Source organism: Acipenser ruthenus, chromosome 1 (assembly GCF_902713425.1).
Source record: "Acipenser ruthenus chromosome 1, fAciRut3.2 maternal haplotype, whole genome shotgun sequence".
Lineage (NCBI taxonomy): Eukaryota > Metazoa > Chordata > Actinopteri > Acipenseriformes > Acipenseridae > Acipenser > Acipenser ruthenus.
This window is the reverse complement of record NC_081189.1, coordinates 37,086,811-37,101,989: the sequence shown is the minus strand read 5'-3', so window position 1 is coordinate 37,101,989 and position 15,179 is coordinate 37,086,811. Positions and strand designations below refer to the sequence as shown.

The following is a 15,179-nucleotide window of genomic DNA, read 5'->3' as shown; positions in this document are numbered from 1 at the left end:
ATTGAAGGGCTGTAGCCAATCATCCTACTTTATACAGTGCATGCGCCACACAAGACTTCTCTTCGGATGCCAGATTAGCCACTATCTGGATGGCATTGCTGGTGAGCAGGTGCAGGAGTTCTTCATGTTGACCCATATTGTTTCAATCATTTGGTTTCTGGGACATTCACAACATGTCTCTCACAGTCTAATTATCCATGTTGGTCTACAGTACGGTATATGATGCAAAAATGACCACATTTTAAAAATGGTTTTCTGCATCAGTAAAACCTTTACCAAATTAAAGAAATCAGACTGCCACAGATGGCTTGAGCGATGACGTCAGAACCAGGAAATGATGGAACCCATTGAGACTTGGATTTGGTGAAGCTGTGCGCTGGTTGCGCTCAGCATTTATGAGATGAAAAAACAGACTTCTGAATGAACAAACAGACTTAGAAACAAAACGTCACATGGGCCAAAACAAAACACGGAAGAAACAGTAACAAGTATAATGAAATCTATATAGCAGCAATTGTTTCATTTCAGACTCACGTCTTACATCCCGTCTCTAACACTCTCGGGACTGTCCTGACCATATAGGGACTGTTGGCATGTATGTTATAGGAGGCTGTGTGGTCCAGTGGTTAAAGAAATGGGCTTGTAACCAGGAGGACCCCGGTTCAAATCCAAATTATGAACATGGGAGCTGCTCAGCCAAGTTTTTATAATGTATTACCCAAAAAATGATTGATAATAGCCATGGATAGAATATCAGTAGAATTCACATTCTCACAACAGTTCTGTTTAAAATGGTTATATGTTTAAATCACTGAGATAATCTAAATAGATCTAGAGACTCACTTGCAATGTTTAATGTATGGTTTTCATAACCTTGGTACACATCTTGCACTGTATTCATTTTCTATATAGATCCAACACTTTTAAGTCAGTTGGATATTGCTTCCTTACTAACTAGGTACTGTTAGATGTCATATGTATTGACCACAACCAACTCTGTTTAAAGGTTCAGAAACATTGAGTATGGACTGGGATTGTATTGTGATACATGTCACATCCCCAAGGCAATCTTCGGTGGGGCCATTAAGCAGCACTTAGCAGTGTTAAGTACCTACTGTATGGTGAGAGGCTTATATGCTCATTGTTGCAGCTTTGCAGGCTGAAGAGTCAGTGAAAAAAAAGTGTAATGTAAGTGAAATTCTAAAACGAAGGGGCCTGAAAAAACTTGATAACCCACAGTTTAATTTTCTTCAGATAACCTTCAGCCGAGAGAAATTATTTGAAAACCTAACCATTTGTGGGATATCAAGTTGTCAGAAAACAGTTTCTGAGGGTGAAACTAAACAAAATAAGTTGAATCTGAAATTGTAGGATATCAACATTTTCCAGGACACCGTTTTATGACAGTGAAATAGGAGATCTTTTTTGGAACGAGGGAGTCCTGATTTAAAAAAAATAACACACACACACTAATGTGGAGAACATAAGTAGGTTATATCTCCTGGTTGCTCATCTCTGCAAAGAGGAATCACAGCAGACAATGTGTCCATTATTTCAAATGACTGAACTAATCTACATTTTACCTGAGAATTATAATGTGAGCACAAATGCTTAGTACATAACTGAAATTGCCACTAAAAGGCATCGTCATCTTTACTAAACACAGACAATCAATATACTAATCTGTTTGTCAGCAAGTTAATACTGCCATACATATTGGAAATGATCATTTTTACATTTTTGGAACATAGCCTACAATTCAAGCAATTTGGTTTCTGAGCCTTTAATCAGAGTTGGTTGTGGCCAGGTCTCTGCTCACATTCAATTCAAGACCCTTGTTCTTGCTCCCTCCTACCTCTAATCCCTGGTGTCTCCCTACACACCCTCTCGCACTCTCCGCTCGTCCTCTACTGGCCATCTGTTCATGCCTTTCCTCCACTCTCCATCCTCCCGTGCTAGCTCCTTCTCTACCCTAGTCCATCTGTGGTGGAACCAGCTACCGGAGAAGTTCATGACAGCTCCGTCTCTCACTGCCTTCCCTCGCCTCCTCAAGACTTGACTGTTTAGACTGCACTTGTAGATCTCTTGATCTACCCCTCCTTCTAAGCACTGGACTTGCATGACCTAACCACCACGTTACTAGATCCTCAGCTAATGCACGATCCTTGCACTATTGCACTACTAATATGTAATTGTAGATATAACTTGTTGCATTCTAGTTCATATTGTATTTTAGTAGTATTATTTGCACTTACTGTAAACTATACTGTCTTTAAATATGAATCTTGCATTGTAATATTGTACAGCCCTGTAACACCTTTAAGTCACCTTGGATAAAGGCATCTGCCAAATAAATAGTAATAATAATAATAATAATAATAATAATAATAATAATAATAATAATAATAATAATAATAATAATAATAATAATGCATAGTAAATATCATTGCATGCAAGGTTTTCTAAATTAATGTATTACTTTAAATTAAGTTTCTTTTGTTTGTTATTCTTTTAAATTTGTTGTGTTTCTAGTACATATTGTATATCCTGTTCATATTATGTATTATTTTGTATTTTATTATATATTATGTTTTGAAGGACGGACGAAAACACGTCCGCCATTATTTGTTAATGTTTTTAAATACCTTGTGAGAATGTGTGACTGTCAGCTAGTAATTATTGAATTAGCTGACAGTCATGCATATTTATTAAACTTGTGCAGACCATGGCCAAGGTATTAATAAGATAATTAACAGCCAGTTAATCCCTTGGCCATAATATAAAAGGCCTGCAGCTTTGGCTGAACAGGGTGGGTTGTCCAGAGGAGACAAGAGAAAAGTAAGAACCGATACAAAGAAAACAATTGCTACTCGTACTGGAAAAAAACAGCATGATACTTATGATTATTTGTTTGTCTATTTGTTTTGGCCACCACAGTGTTTTGTTTGTAAAAGTGTTTGGCTTTTGTTAAATCTTTTTATTTTACAATAAACCGGCGCATCAGTGTATTTATTCATACCTTGCAGTCCTGACTGTCTGTGTTCCTTCCTGGTCTAACGTCACCACCAGCCATCTGTGTCACAGGCATATTCTGAAGTTAGGGCAAATTGTACGTAGCTCTAAAACTAACAGGAGTTTATTGCTAGTTTTGTACCATGAAAAATATTTTGTATTTATCTTTAAAAAAATACTGCTGCTTTTGCACTTGCTTCAAAATAGGAACCATTGACTAGTTACACTATACATAGTGTATGTGAGCGTACAATCAGAAATAACATTTGTTCTCTATTTTTCTGCCTGTAATAAGACCCTGTTGTGAATGAAAAGCTCAATGTAACAAACAAATACATTTTTAATTGCAGATTTTTTCTTATTCATCTTTGCATTGGGGTTGTCTGTCTCACAAGTGGCTTTGCTGTTTTGTTCTACTGTTTGGATAATTGGTGGTTGGGTGGTGGTAATGATTATCCTGGGTGGTAACCAGATACCTGGTGTTCAGCACTTAAACACCAAAAAGGATCACTAATGACTGCATTGAATATCACACTCCTGAAAGTCAAATAGGTTGACACACAATTATGCTTGCTTGGCGTTAATCCAAAATCGAAACCCTCCCCAGAATGCAGAAGGAAAAGAAAGAAGTTGCATGCGGGCAACCCATGCAGCCACCATATAATAAAAAATATTTTTCACCATACTGTGCTTTACCATGGTGAACTATGCTTCACTACACTTTGCTATAATGTTACCACACTAAACAGGGTAAACTTTTATAATAAAATAATTTCATAATCTGGAATGGCTAAAACAGCCACAGTATGTAAATTCCGGACTGTGAATTACTGATGCAGGGTATAGTTTAAAGAGTAAATAGCAGGGATCCGAAAAATATAGCATTACACGTCCCCAGGTGTTGCTACAACTGTTTAAATAATGTACCTGTAAGTTTTCTTTTCATTGTTTACATCCTGACAACTTTTTACACGTATAACTTTAAAGTCTGTTTTAAAGCTGCTTTCAAAATGGCTGCTCTAGTGCACTGATAGTGTAATGATTACTGCACACATTGTCATACAGGTAACACAGCAATAATTTATTTGTTGTTTTTTATCTCTCTTCCTGCAGTGATTAAGCAGACAGATCTCAAACCCCAGTGCACTAGAGTGGCCATTTTTAAGAGCTTTCAAACATGCTTTAAAGTTAGAAGTGTGAAAAGTTGTCAGGATGGTATAAATGAAAAGAGAAATTAAAGGTACATTATTTAAACAGTTGCAGCAACATGTGGGGATGTATAATTCTATATTTTTAGGGAAACCCACTACTTACTCTTTAAGACTCCCAGTGCAAAGCAGCTTCAGTCATTCCAACTTTTAGTTTAAGCTTCACTTAGACACACCACCAACATTGTGTACCGGTATCTTATAATTAAGTCTCACATGGAAACTTGATGGGAGTCTTAAATTATCCCCTGTGGTGTAAACTAGCCAGTAGCTAAATCGAACATGCATTGCTTCTTCTTTGCAAGACTTAGCTGTAATAATACATTAAATTAATAAATACAAAAATACATATATTCATATTTCACCAGTGTAGTTACATGTCAGAAAATAGACATGATTTTTTATTTTAGGAACCCCAGTAACAGAATGTTTTATGAAATGACAAAACATATTGAGATATTGAGAATAGCACACCACTAGCAACAGACACACACCCAGACATATGGCATGCAAACATTAGAGAAAACAAGGAACAGATAAATACAAATATATTTTACAGGGAAATGCATTATGAAAATACTAGCCAATGCAACAGGATGTAAAATAGGCCTCAATAAAGCCAAGAAACAAACAAACAAACAAACACACAAACAACAATATATTCTTTATAAACCTTTACACCTGATTAACCCTTTTACAGAACTAGGGACTGAAAGGTGGATGGAAATCCAGAAATTAGGATGTTTCAATCCTAGTTCAATAGTTGATAAAAAGTAGAGCATGGTAAATTTCAATATAGCATGAGCATTAAGAAACATCATCCATAGCTATTTAGTATTTCTAAGTTTAGGATATACAGTATATTAGAAATGAAAGGTTTGGTTCGATAATAAGGAAACAAGTAAAAGTATTACATTTAAAACCTTTGTGGGACTATACTTTTAAAAAAACCATAAAAAACTATCAGAATGTGTGAGATTTGGTTGACTTGGTATGCCTTCTCTTCACTCTCCTTCCTCCTGTGTCCACTCAGTCTCTTCCATTGTCCCCCTGTGGTAGAACCAGCTACTGGTTATCCTCAGAACTGTTCAGTCTTTTACTGCTTTCCGCTGTCTTCTCAAAACCCACTTATTGTACATTTTTATTTCTATTTATATATTTATATTTATCTTTTTGTATTTTCTTTTATTTATATTTATTTTGTATATAGTGTATATATGTGTTTGTTTTTGCATTTTTATTGGCTGCAACTTATATATTGTTATATTTTGTTTAATTTCTGTAAGTCACTTTGGATAAAAGCATCTACTAAATAATTAAATAATAATAATTAAAAAAATATGTTCTGTGTTTCCACACAGTTCCAGTCAGGTATCCTCCTTTAAATACCAGACTAAAGACTAATGTTTTTATTTTCAGTGAGATCCCGGGGCACCATTAAACCGCTTCTGTGGTAAAGATCAGTAGTACATCTGATAAAAAAATTTGTTTTGTATAATTGCTTGCTTTTTTAATGTATGTATTTATTCATTTTTTTGTAATTGTGTCACTCCATGCAAATAAAGGCCAATTTGGCTATGGGGTGTTAGAAACCTCTCCAGTTCTTGAAGCTGCGTTAACCTGTAGGGTCACGTGACTCTAAGGGGTCTCCCGTTTGCTTTTATTTCAGAGCCTGGACAAAAAGGCGATCAAAACTTTATTTTCTTTAATCACTGCCTTGTCATCATGCACTGCAAACATTTTCTTTTGTGGGAAGAGCAGACGGCACAAAACTTGACGAACCCGTTTGTCTAGTTTAACAGAACAAGGGAGCCATTACAGGCAAAGGGCACAGAGAACACTAGAGTTTTTAAGTGAAACTGTTTTCTCATTAAAACTGTTGTTAAAAAATAGTTTGCTGTTGGATGATCACAGACAAGTAGTAACAAAAGACCGAACGGATTTTTAAGGATACAGGTAAGCAATTTTGATGACAAAAATCCTACTTTTAAACGCGAGTAAATTACCGTACCTGTGATACAAATAGCAGGAAATCTTTTGTTACCTGTGCTCACTGTACCTAATGCTTTTCTAGTGGTTTCGTGAGTAACGCGTTCTGTGTTGTTTGTAAATACTCGAGTCAAAAGTAAGACCATTGCATGCTCGTTTCTGTGAATGAATAATAATGAAAAACAAACATTATAAATGTTTAAAAAAAAAATTTTTTTTTAAAGACAATGTTCACATGTGGTACCCAGATTAGCCAGACTGAGTTTTTGTGTCAGTGTTTTTCGATGTGTTAAAGAGTTGATACGTTAACGTATTACAAAATAACTCGGTATTTGTTTAGTAAGTGTTTTTCCAAAAGTATAAATTGATGAATTTGTTACTAATTAAAATACTTAATCGTCAAAATTAAAATAGTTTGTTTAAAACCCAGCTGTATAAATGGGTAATTGTATGTAAATATAATGTGATATCTTGTAATAATTGTAAGTCGCCCTGGATAAGAGCGCGTCTGCTAAGAAATGTAATAGTAGTAATAATAAACCGTCCCACTTTTACCTGGTCAAACTGTGCTTCCGTAATTGATCAGTCGTGGTGGATTTAGTAATTGTTTCATAATTACTTGTAATGTAATTTTAAACGACATTTGATTCGGAATATTTTGACATTTAAACGGGAGCGGAGAGAAACATGCTTTTGCAAGATAATTTTTTTTGTTTGTGTTTTTTTAATGATAATCCTGGGTGGTAACCGCATGCAAACACCAAAGAGGATCACTATATCACTGAATAACATACCACTGATAACATACTACTATAGATGTTAGTTGGGTAACGTAAAGAAACAACACCTTATACCTGAAAAAAGTGGCAAATACGCATTTCGTTTATCAAAAGACAAGAGTAATATGAGATTTATAATCTGGAATGTAAAGGGATGTGTTGACGGATTGCTTAGGTCACGTAGAATTTACTTTCATTGTGTTAATCAATGAACCTCCCCCCAAAAATAGAATAATTTAATTACATGGTCCAGTACAATAAATAAGTATCAGCCATGTGCCAAAATCTCGGTCCATCACCAGCGTATATTGTATGAAATATTAGCATACTATTTTCTTAGTGGTGGACAAATATGGGCCAACACATGGCAAATTACATTTAATAGAGAAACGTGTAAGGGACTGCACGCAGGCAATAAAAATGTGCATTATAAATATAATATGGGATATACTGAAAATGACGAAGGAATCTATGAAAAAGACCTAGGAGTTTATGTTGACTCAGAAATGTCTTCATCTAGACAATGTGGGGAAGCTAGAAAAAAAGGCCAACAAGATGCTCAAGAGAAGTAATGTTAAAACTTTACAATGCATTAGTAAGACCTCTTCTAGAATGTTGTGTTCAGTTCTGGTCACCTTGTTACAAAAAGGATATTGCTGCTCTTGGAAGAGTGCAAAGAAGAGCAACCAGAATTATTCCGGGTTTAAAAGGCATGTCGTATGAAGACAGGCTAAAGAGTTGAATCTGTTCAGTCTTGAACAAAGAAGACTATGTGGCAATCTGATTCAAGCATTCAAAATTCTAAAAGGTATTGACAATGTCGACCCAGGGGACTTTTTCAACCTGAAAAAAGAAACAAGGACCAGGGGTCACAAATGGAGATTAGATAAAGGGGCATTCAGAACAGAAAATAGGGAGGGTTTGGAACCAACTCCCCTGTAATGTTGTTGAAGCTGACACCCTGGGATCCTTCAAGAAGCTGCCTGATGAGATTCTGGGATCAATAAGCTACTAACAACCAAACGAGCAAGATGGGCCAAATGGCCTCCTCTCGTTTGTAAACTTTCTTATGTTCTTATGATAAATTCAATTAGAAATATTAGTGCAAGCAGCAATGCGGGGTCCAAGCACCAAACCATGCGACCTATGGCCGTATTTCACATGTGGCATAGTAGCCCATTGGCCTCTACTAATCTTTGTAGTATATTGTACCATAGGAGGATATATGGGTTGCTATTTTTTTTACTAAAGGCAACAGATGTGACAAAATAACATGGAGAGAAAGTACTTACTAGTTAACAAACAAAACTGTGCAGTCATTGTGTTTTAATATCCTTGTTGAATAGAAACCACCTATGCCAGTTATTGTCAGTAGAGCAGTGACACTCCTTCAACAAGCATGTGTGACATTTATACCCTTTAATAGCTACAAGGACTACATTGGAGCTATCAGTATGCCTACATCCACTTTATGCACTGTTTATACACAAAATGAATTGGAGCTTCAGTAGAAATATGTAATAACTTTAGCCTGAGTTGCAGATGCACACACTGAAAGAGCACACTCCTAAAACAGCAGATTCTGACACGCCTAATTTGTGCTAAGTGTCCGGTTCAAGTTTCAGCATAATAGAATAATTGGTTCTTTTAGTTATTAAAAAATAAATAAATCTAAATATAATGTGACATGTAGAGATCCTCCTTGAACCCCCAGATTGAGTAGGACTTCTGTTTTACAGTATGTTTTTGTTTTGGTTAGTTGTGTGCCCTTGCTTGTTTGTTTATTATTTTCCTAATTATTGAACCCTCAATAACACGTGCTACAGAATGTCCTTGGCACGTTTATCAGAATTTGATAAGGTATTCTCTAACAAATGGAAAATATGTGACATGCAGCGAGACAAACATATCCATAATATAGCGGTGCTATGGCTATGTGGAGTCTGTCTGTCTGTCTGTCTGTATGCCACACTTACATTTTTACAATAATGTAGTTTGTCCATTGTGTTTATTACTAGATTTGTAATGTGGATTGTCATGGAATATTAGAGTAAATATAATCCGTAACAGTTCTACGCAGCCCCTCCCACACAAATCTTGCATGGGCAGCTGAAATAACTTAGATTTTTTACATATCCACTCTTACTCTGGTCCCATCGCAGTCGTGTGACGGATGAGTGTGACAGATTATTGTATAAAGATAATTTTAGTTAACCTCAAACAATTCAGGTTGGAATTCACAAAAAAAAACACCCAGAGCAGTTTATTTCTAGTTTTGAAACTAATAAAAAGCTTTTTTTTAATTTTATTTTGTGGAGTGAAGCAAACTTTGCATTAGAGAAACGTTTTGGTAAATCTGTGTACTACCACTAATACCTTTTGTTTGCTTTTTTAAAACTGCCTTTTGTGTTGTATGTCTTTGGTGCATTTTTTTCCTTTGAGGTCCATTGGGGTCTATTTCAGTGAACCAGTGGTGGATCTTAAAACAGCTGCCCTAAAAACAGCTGATTTTTTTTAATGACCTAGTTTCACTGACTTTTTATTGTATGTTAAAAAGTGTGTAAATAAACCAGGCCTAGCGGACCACTGGAATGGAAAACATTGAGAAAGACATTGTCAAATGGGAAGGTTTTTTTTTTTTCTTTTTTTAAATGCTAAAATAAAAAGGCCTGGTGGGACAACAGCGAAATGATTAAACAGAAGAGGTATTAAGAACTGCCAATCTTCAGATCATTATAATAGAGGACTAGGGTTAATATGTTAAATGTTCAGTACATTGCACCTACAATCTTTGTTTCCCCTTGAAATGATAAACAATTTTGTAGGAGCTTCCTTGGAGAAACAATTGCAGAACATGTAGTGACAAAACCTGTGTGTAGGATTGCATTAACAGAATGATGCTTCAAGAAGCAAGTAACAAGTCTTGACATGGAGATCCTACTTTTTCTTACTATAAATAAATACACACATGCAGTGTAGATTTTACTCACTTTTATCAATTTCAAAAGTATGAATGAACTTTGGAGTGCTTTTGCTTTTAGGCAGCATTCTCTTTTGTTGTTTTTGTAAGAAATCAATGTTTGGGGCATTTAAAAATAAAATTGTTTCTAGAAAACGGTTTAGTTCTGTTTTGCTCATTAGAAACAGTATGTTGGTAAAAATGTGGTTTGTTGGTGGGAGGATTTAAAATACTAGACATAAGCTTTGAAAATCAGGCCCTTGGCCACATAAATAACATTATTTTAATTGCAGTCCTCGCATTACACTAAGTACAAGACAATGTTTGCTCTCCTTTCAAAATGTATACAGGTCTGAGAGGTTAAACCAAAAAAATGTTCAAGAAAGACGTGCTGGGATGGCAAACTTAAGGATGAAGCTTGATTCTCCTTTTTATTTGTTATTCCTCAATTCAGATTGTTTTTTTTTTTTTTTTAGAAATTTGCTTCAAAATATAGTTCCCTAAAAAAAAGAAAGACAAGTACAAATTATATTACAATTAAACTAATAAGAATCTGGTAATCCAGGGGCAAAAAACGAATTTCATGTTCCAACTTTAAAGCTGAGGAGCTTTTTTGTGTAATCAATCAATAGAAATGTGAATCTCTTGTCTAGTGTGCTGCACCTTTTTTTTTATACACTTGCAGCATTTTATGTGTCAATGGAGAAATGTATTTCACTGAGGAGGTGCTGCAGTTTTTCTGCTTCCTCATTGCCTCGTCTAACCACTGGATTGCAAATACACAATTAGTATAAGACTACATTGGATTTTCAGTGACTAAATCAGTTGAATGAGTAAAGCATAATTGTTCTTGAATCACTGCATGCAATATCTGTTTGCCCCTCTAGGTATAACACACTTTCTATAGCTGTCAAGTTTTATTCCTTTCATCTCTGCGTCTAAACTTTGAACTTGTCATATTTTGTAATAAGACGATACAAATGCAGTGGAGACATGATTAAAATTGAATCCAAAAGTAAATCTTGCTTCAGTTGGATTGGTACGATATATTCTCAATCAATGGTCTGTTTCTCTTTCATTACATCATTATTAATGTTATTTGTTTGTTCCATATTGTTAAGCAGGCTTTGGAAAAGTCTGAGATGTAAAGGACAAAAGACAATGATTCACAGAGCACCCTATTTGCATGAAGCCTATATTTGCATCTAGCTTGTGTTGTGTAAGTGAAATTGTGAATACAAAGTTAAGAAAATGTGTGTATGATGATTATTAAAGATCCAAGCTTCAATATGTAGTTGGGGCCTTTTTATTAAAAATGTCACTTTGCAGAATTCTGAACTGATCAAACCAATGCAAATCATGCATCAGATGCAAAACTTACTGACTCCCCTTTTATATCAAGTATATCATCTGTCAAAATGTGATTATTTGGACTAATGTCTTTTTCATGTGTTGATATTTAAAAATATATACCGTAAAACTTCAATTAAACGCCACCGGCGTGTATTTACAATATTTGCTAGCAGACAGACGTGTATTGGAGACGGGTCTCAAATAATCGCCAGTGTTTTATATTAGATCTCTAGCTTCTAACACACAACCTTGTAGCAACATCGTAACTCAATTTAAACATTCCAGCAGCTTTGATAAAAGGTTGTGTGTCAGTGGGAACTAAGTAACAGTTTTGTTTTATAACAAAATTACATTGTATTGTACAACCTCAAGTATAAAGCAAAAGTATTGTTAGTCTTTTTATATGCACTGGTTAACAAGGATACGGTAAACAAAACGGAATTAGCTCTATTATTATTATTTATTATTATTATTATTATTATTATTATTATTATTATTTCAAGTTATGTATGAAATTGAATAGAACATGAAATCTCAAACTTCTTATAAGCTGAAGAATAGTTTAAAAATGTGATTAACTAAATTGTTAGTTCAATTGAGTGTTCATTTGAGTAACTGAGATCTCAGTTTGAACCAGCAGACACAAGGGGTCCCCATGACCAGGGCTGTGAACCACTGCTTTAGAAGTGAAGAAAGGTCACTGTTCTTTGCGACTAAAACCATTGACATGAGAATTGATAAAAGATAATCCGAGCAATTAGAATATGAACACATCTGAAGTGAGACGGTGTATTTCTTCTGTACTTTTCTTTTTCAAGTATACAAGCATTTCTAACAGTAACGTTTGTTTTAAACCCTTTGAGCTATTTTTATTTATTTTGTTGTCAAAAGCCATTCTCGTGTTTAATATGCTGGAGAATAAATTTGATGTGTGGCATAGTAATGAGATCATTAAATAGTGTCAATCATGGGATTTGTTTTGTTGATTTTTAACTGAAGAGATTAATGTTTGCAGCAGTTTTGTTTAGGAGAGATGGACACTCCCTGAAGGTGTATGTAGGTTGTAACAGAATGGTCATCTTTGTATTGGAAATTACGCATAGTTGTGTAATGTTCGTAATGAACAGTACACCGTTTCACTGGAATACTTACAAAAATTGGTATTAAACAAATGTCACAGTCAGCAGTCATTACTACAGTTGTTTTGGTTTTAATTGCAAAGGACAGTGACTCTTCAAAACTTCTAAAGGATATCTACTGTATTGGGCTGTTTCAGAGAACTTTTGAATCCTCAGCAACCCACTGACCTGCCCAGTGGTGGTGACTACCTATGTTGTCTTAACTAAACCCACATACTGTTAAGCAGTGTGTGCTGGAAAGCCTTGTCAGAACATGGGTGAAGTAAGAGCGCAGTGGCATTCTTACCTGACAATTGTACCCAGGTTTTAATTTTCAACAGAACAAGATATGCTTACCTGAGTATTGCAATTTGTGTTTTGAACTATGAAAACTGCCACTGAAAAATTGCTGGATTACAAATGAAACGAGTTGTTGTTGACTGCAGTTGTGAAATGAGTGGACTTGCAAGTCTCTTTTTTTCACACAACACTGGATTTTTTTATGTATAACCCTGGTCTCGCATAGTGTGACGGGTCGACCCTAGCAGCGACCCACCTCAGGATGTGGGCTGACATGCTTTGACCCGGGTCGAGTGAGATAAAATGCATGATGGGCGATCATAAGCGAATGAAGTAAGAAATAGCCACGTCTGTGTGATGGTTTCATTCCCACAAGAACTTGCAAGGCATTTCTATTTTTTCTGTTTAGCCATATTTCTGTTGATTTGAGACGCATCCTTTGAGCATGATTGCTGCAGGGATGGCGTGGAGCGATGGAGAAACATTTGCTCTAATCGACATTTGGGCTGACGATTCAATCCAGAAAAGCTTGGATGGAAGCGTCCATAACAAGCACACCATCTTGAAAGCCAGAACATGTGAAAGGGTGGTCATGTGAAAATTGCTGCTTGCAGGGCATTTGTGTACGCATTGTGTACTTGCTTCTCTCACCCAGGTCGACCCTGCTTCTTCAAAAAGCAGTTTTAAATCATGTATCCAACCCACATGCCAGTGTTCAAAGGGTTTCAGTACTTGGCATTGACACTGGATTTGTTCTCAAAGAAAACTGGAAAATGACAACTACAGTAGATTTGGATATATTTTAATTGTCTGTCTTCTGTTACAGTCCAAAGAGATGATTATACATGTTTTAATGAGGGATAATTTTCCATTAGGCCACTTGACTGAGATCGTTGACAGTGCTTAGTGTGTTGGGGAGAAATTGTGTCCTCCCTGAAACGCCTCGACTCTTGACAGTTTCACTGTAACGGTTAAATGTCTAACAGCAACCTAGGACAGCTGAATTAAACCCATGTCACCTAGCTGATGATCATCATGCTGTGAAGGAGCCTACCCACTGGTGTCGGAGACTGAGGTCCCTTTGGAAGGTTTCCTATTCCTTGCTCCAGGACTCTCTGCCTCTGCCCCACATTGGAAAGACATGACAATATTGCACAAGTAAAGAAGTGTCTCTGTAGATAGTCTCAGAAGTTACACTGACGTTATCCAACATGTGTTGCAGACTACCAACGCTACTTTCTTTCTTTATTCTGTATATTTCCTATGAAGAAAACCTTTAGATGGTCTATCATCTGTTTCCAGACATCACAATTAGGTAAGTTGCTTTGCTGATAAACTTAATATGCTGAAGTACAGCTTAGTATTGTTCTGTCAGACACTGTAAAGTCTATTCAACACATGTTACAAAGAAACCTAACAGACTGTATTTCATGAATCAACTGCCACTCAATGTGCCTCAGGTTTACAGTTTCAAAATAGGCTTTTATGGTTTTAGTAACATAAATACAAGATCAGTATTTTTTTCATACTTGGCTAGTAAGAACAGTATTAATTTTGCTGAGAGGATTTTCAAATCTCTCTCTTCTTGTTCTGTTTGCCTTCGTTGTGATAATTATCAGGCTACACTTGAATAGTTTTAGTGGTGCCAACTTACTTTTGAGTCAATACATCACAATGTTGTTTAACCACAATGGAATGTCTTTTTGTACTACTATTACTAAGCTTTAAATAGAAAAATAGGTTAGAGTAAAAAGATTATACAACTATAACTAGTAGGCCAAAATAGTGCTGAAATGTGAACTGAGTGGTTAAATGATTTCCAGGGAAGAATTCAATTTTCTTATGCAGCATTTACCGGTAGTATAGAAGATGACAAACTCAACAGCATTCAAGTTTAAACACCTGCGTCAGATACCTCAAAGTGCTGTACATTTAAAAAAGGATATCCTTGAATGTATATCCTTTTACTTGTATGTCCTTTGTGCTTTTGGAAAAATTCCACTTTTTCATAGAGAGGTGCAATATAGCCACACACTATATTATATTAGGGTAGATCCACGAATGGTAAAACTGAAGAGATTTTTTTCAACATTTTAGTTAAGCAGCCAGTGAGTTTGTTAGTGTTGTTTGTTTCTTAGAGTTTTAATGATTTTAACTGTGGTGCCTTGGTGTACAACCAGACACATCTCCTTTCCCTGCGTTTGGTCCTGTTGTATAGAAGCACTTTGTTTTGATGTGTTTAATAGTGTTTCTGTGTCTCCCTATACGTAAATGTCATAATGATGTTTCCATGGCTGACTTGCTCTGCCTTTTGAACTTGGGTAGTGTTGCCAGCCAGTTCCCATTTAATTTCCATTTATAGATGGCTGGCTTTACTGAAACTCTGAACATGCAAAGGAGGGACACCGAGCTGCAGATACCCTGACAGTACAAGCATGTAGTGTTCAGAATTGGTTTGTGG

General features: G+C 35.8%; 1 protein-coding gene across 1 annotated transcript in view; it reads left to right on the top strand.

Moving 5' to 3' along the window:
• Positions 1-5,803: 5,803 nt before the first annotated feature.
• The window catches only part of LOC117420871 (phospholipid-transporting ATPase IC-like), a 49,370-nt gene continuing 39,994 nt past the window's right edge, over positions 5,804-15,179 (top strand). Inside the window, exon 1 of the mRNA XM_034034584.3 lies at positions 5,804-6,176. The gene's annotated coding sequence lies outside the window, so the exon portion shown is untranslated. The remainder of the gene's footprint in view (positions 6,177-15,179) is intronic.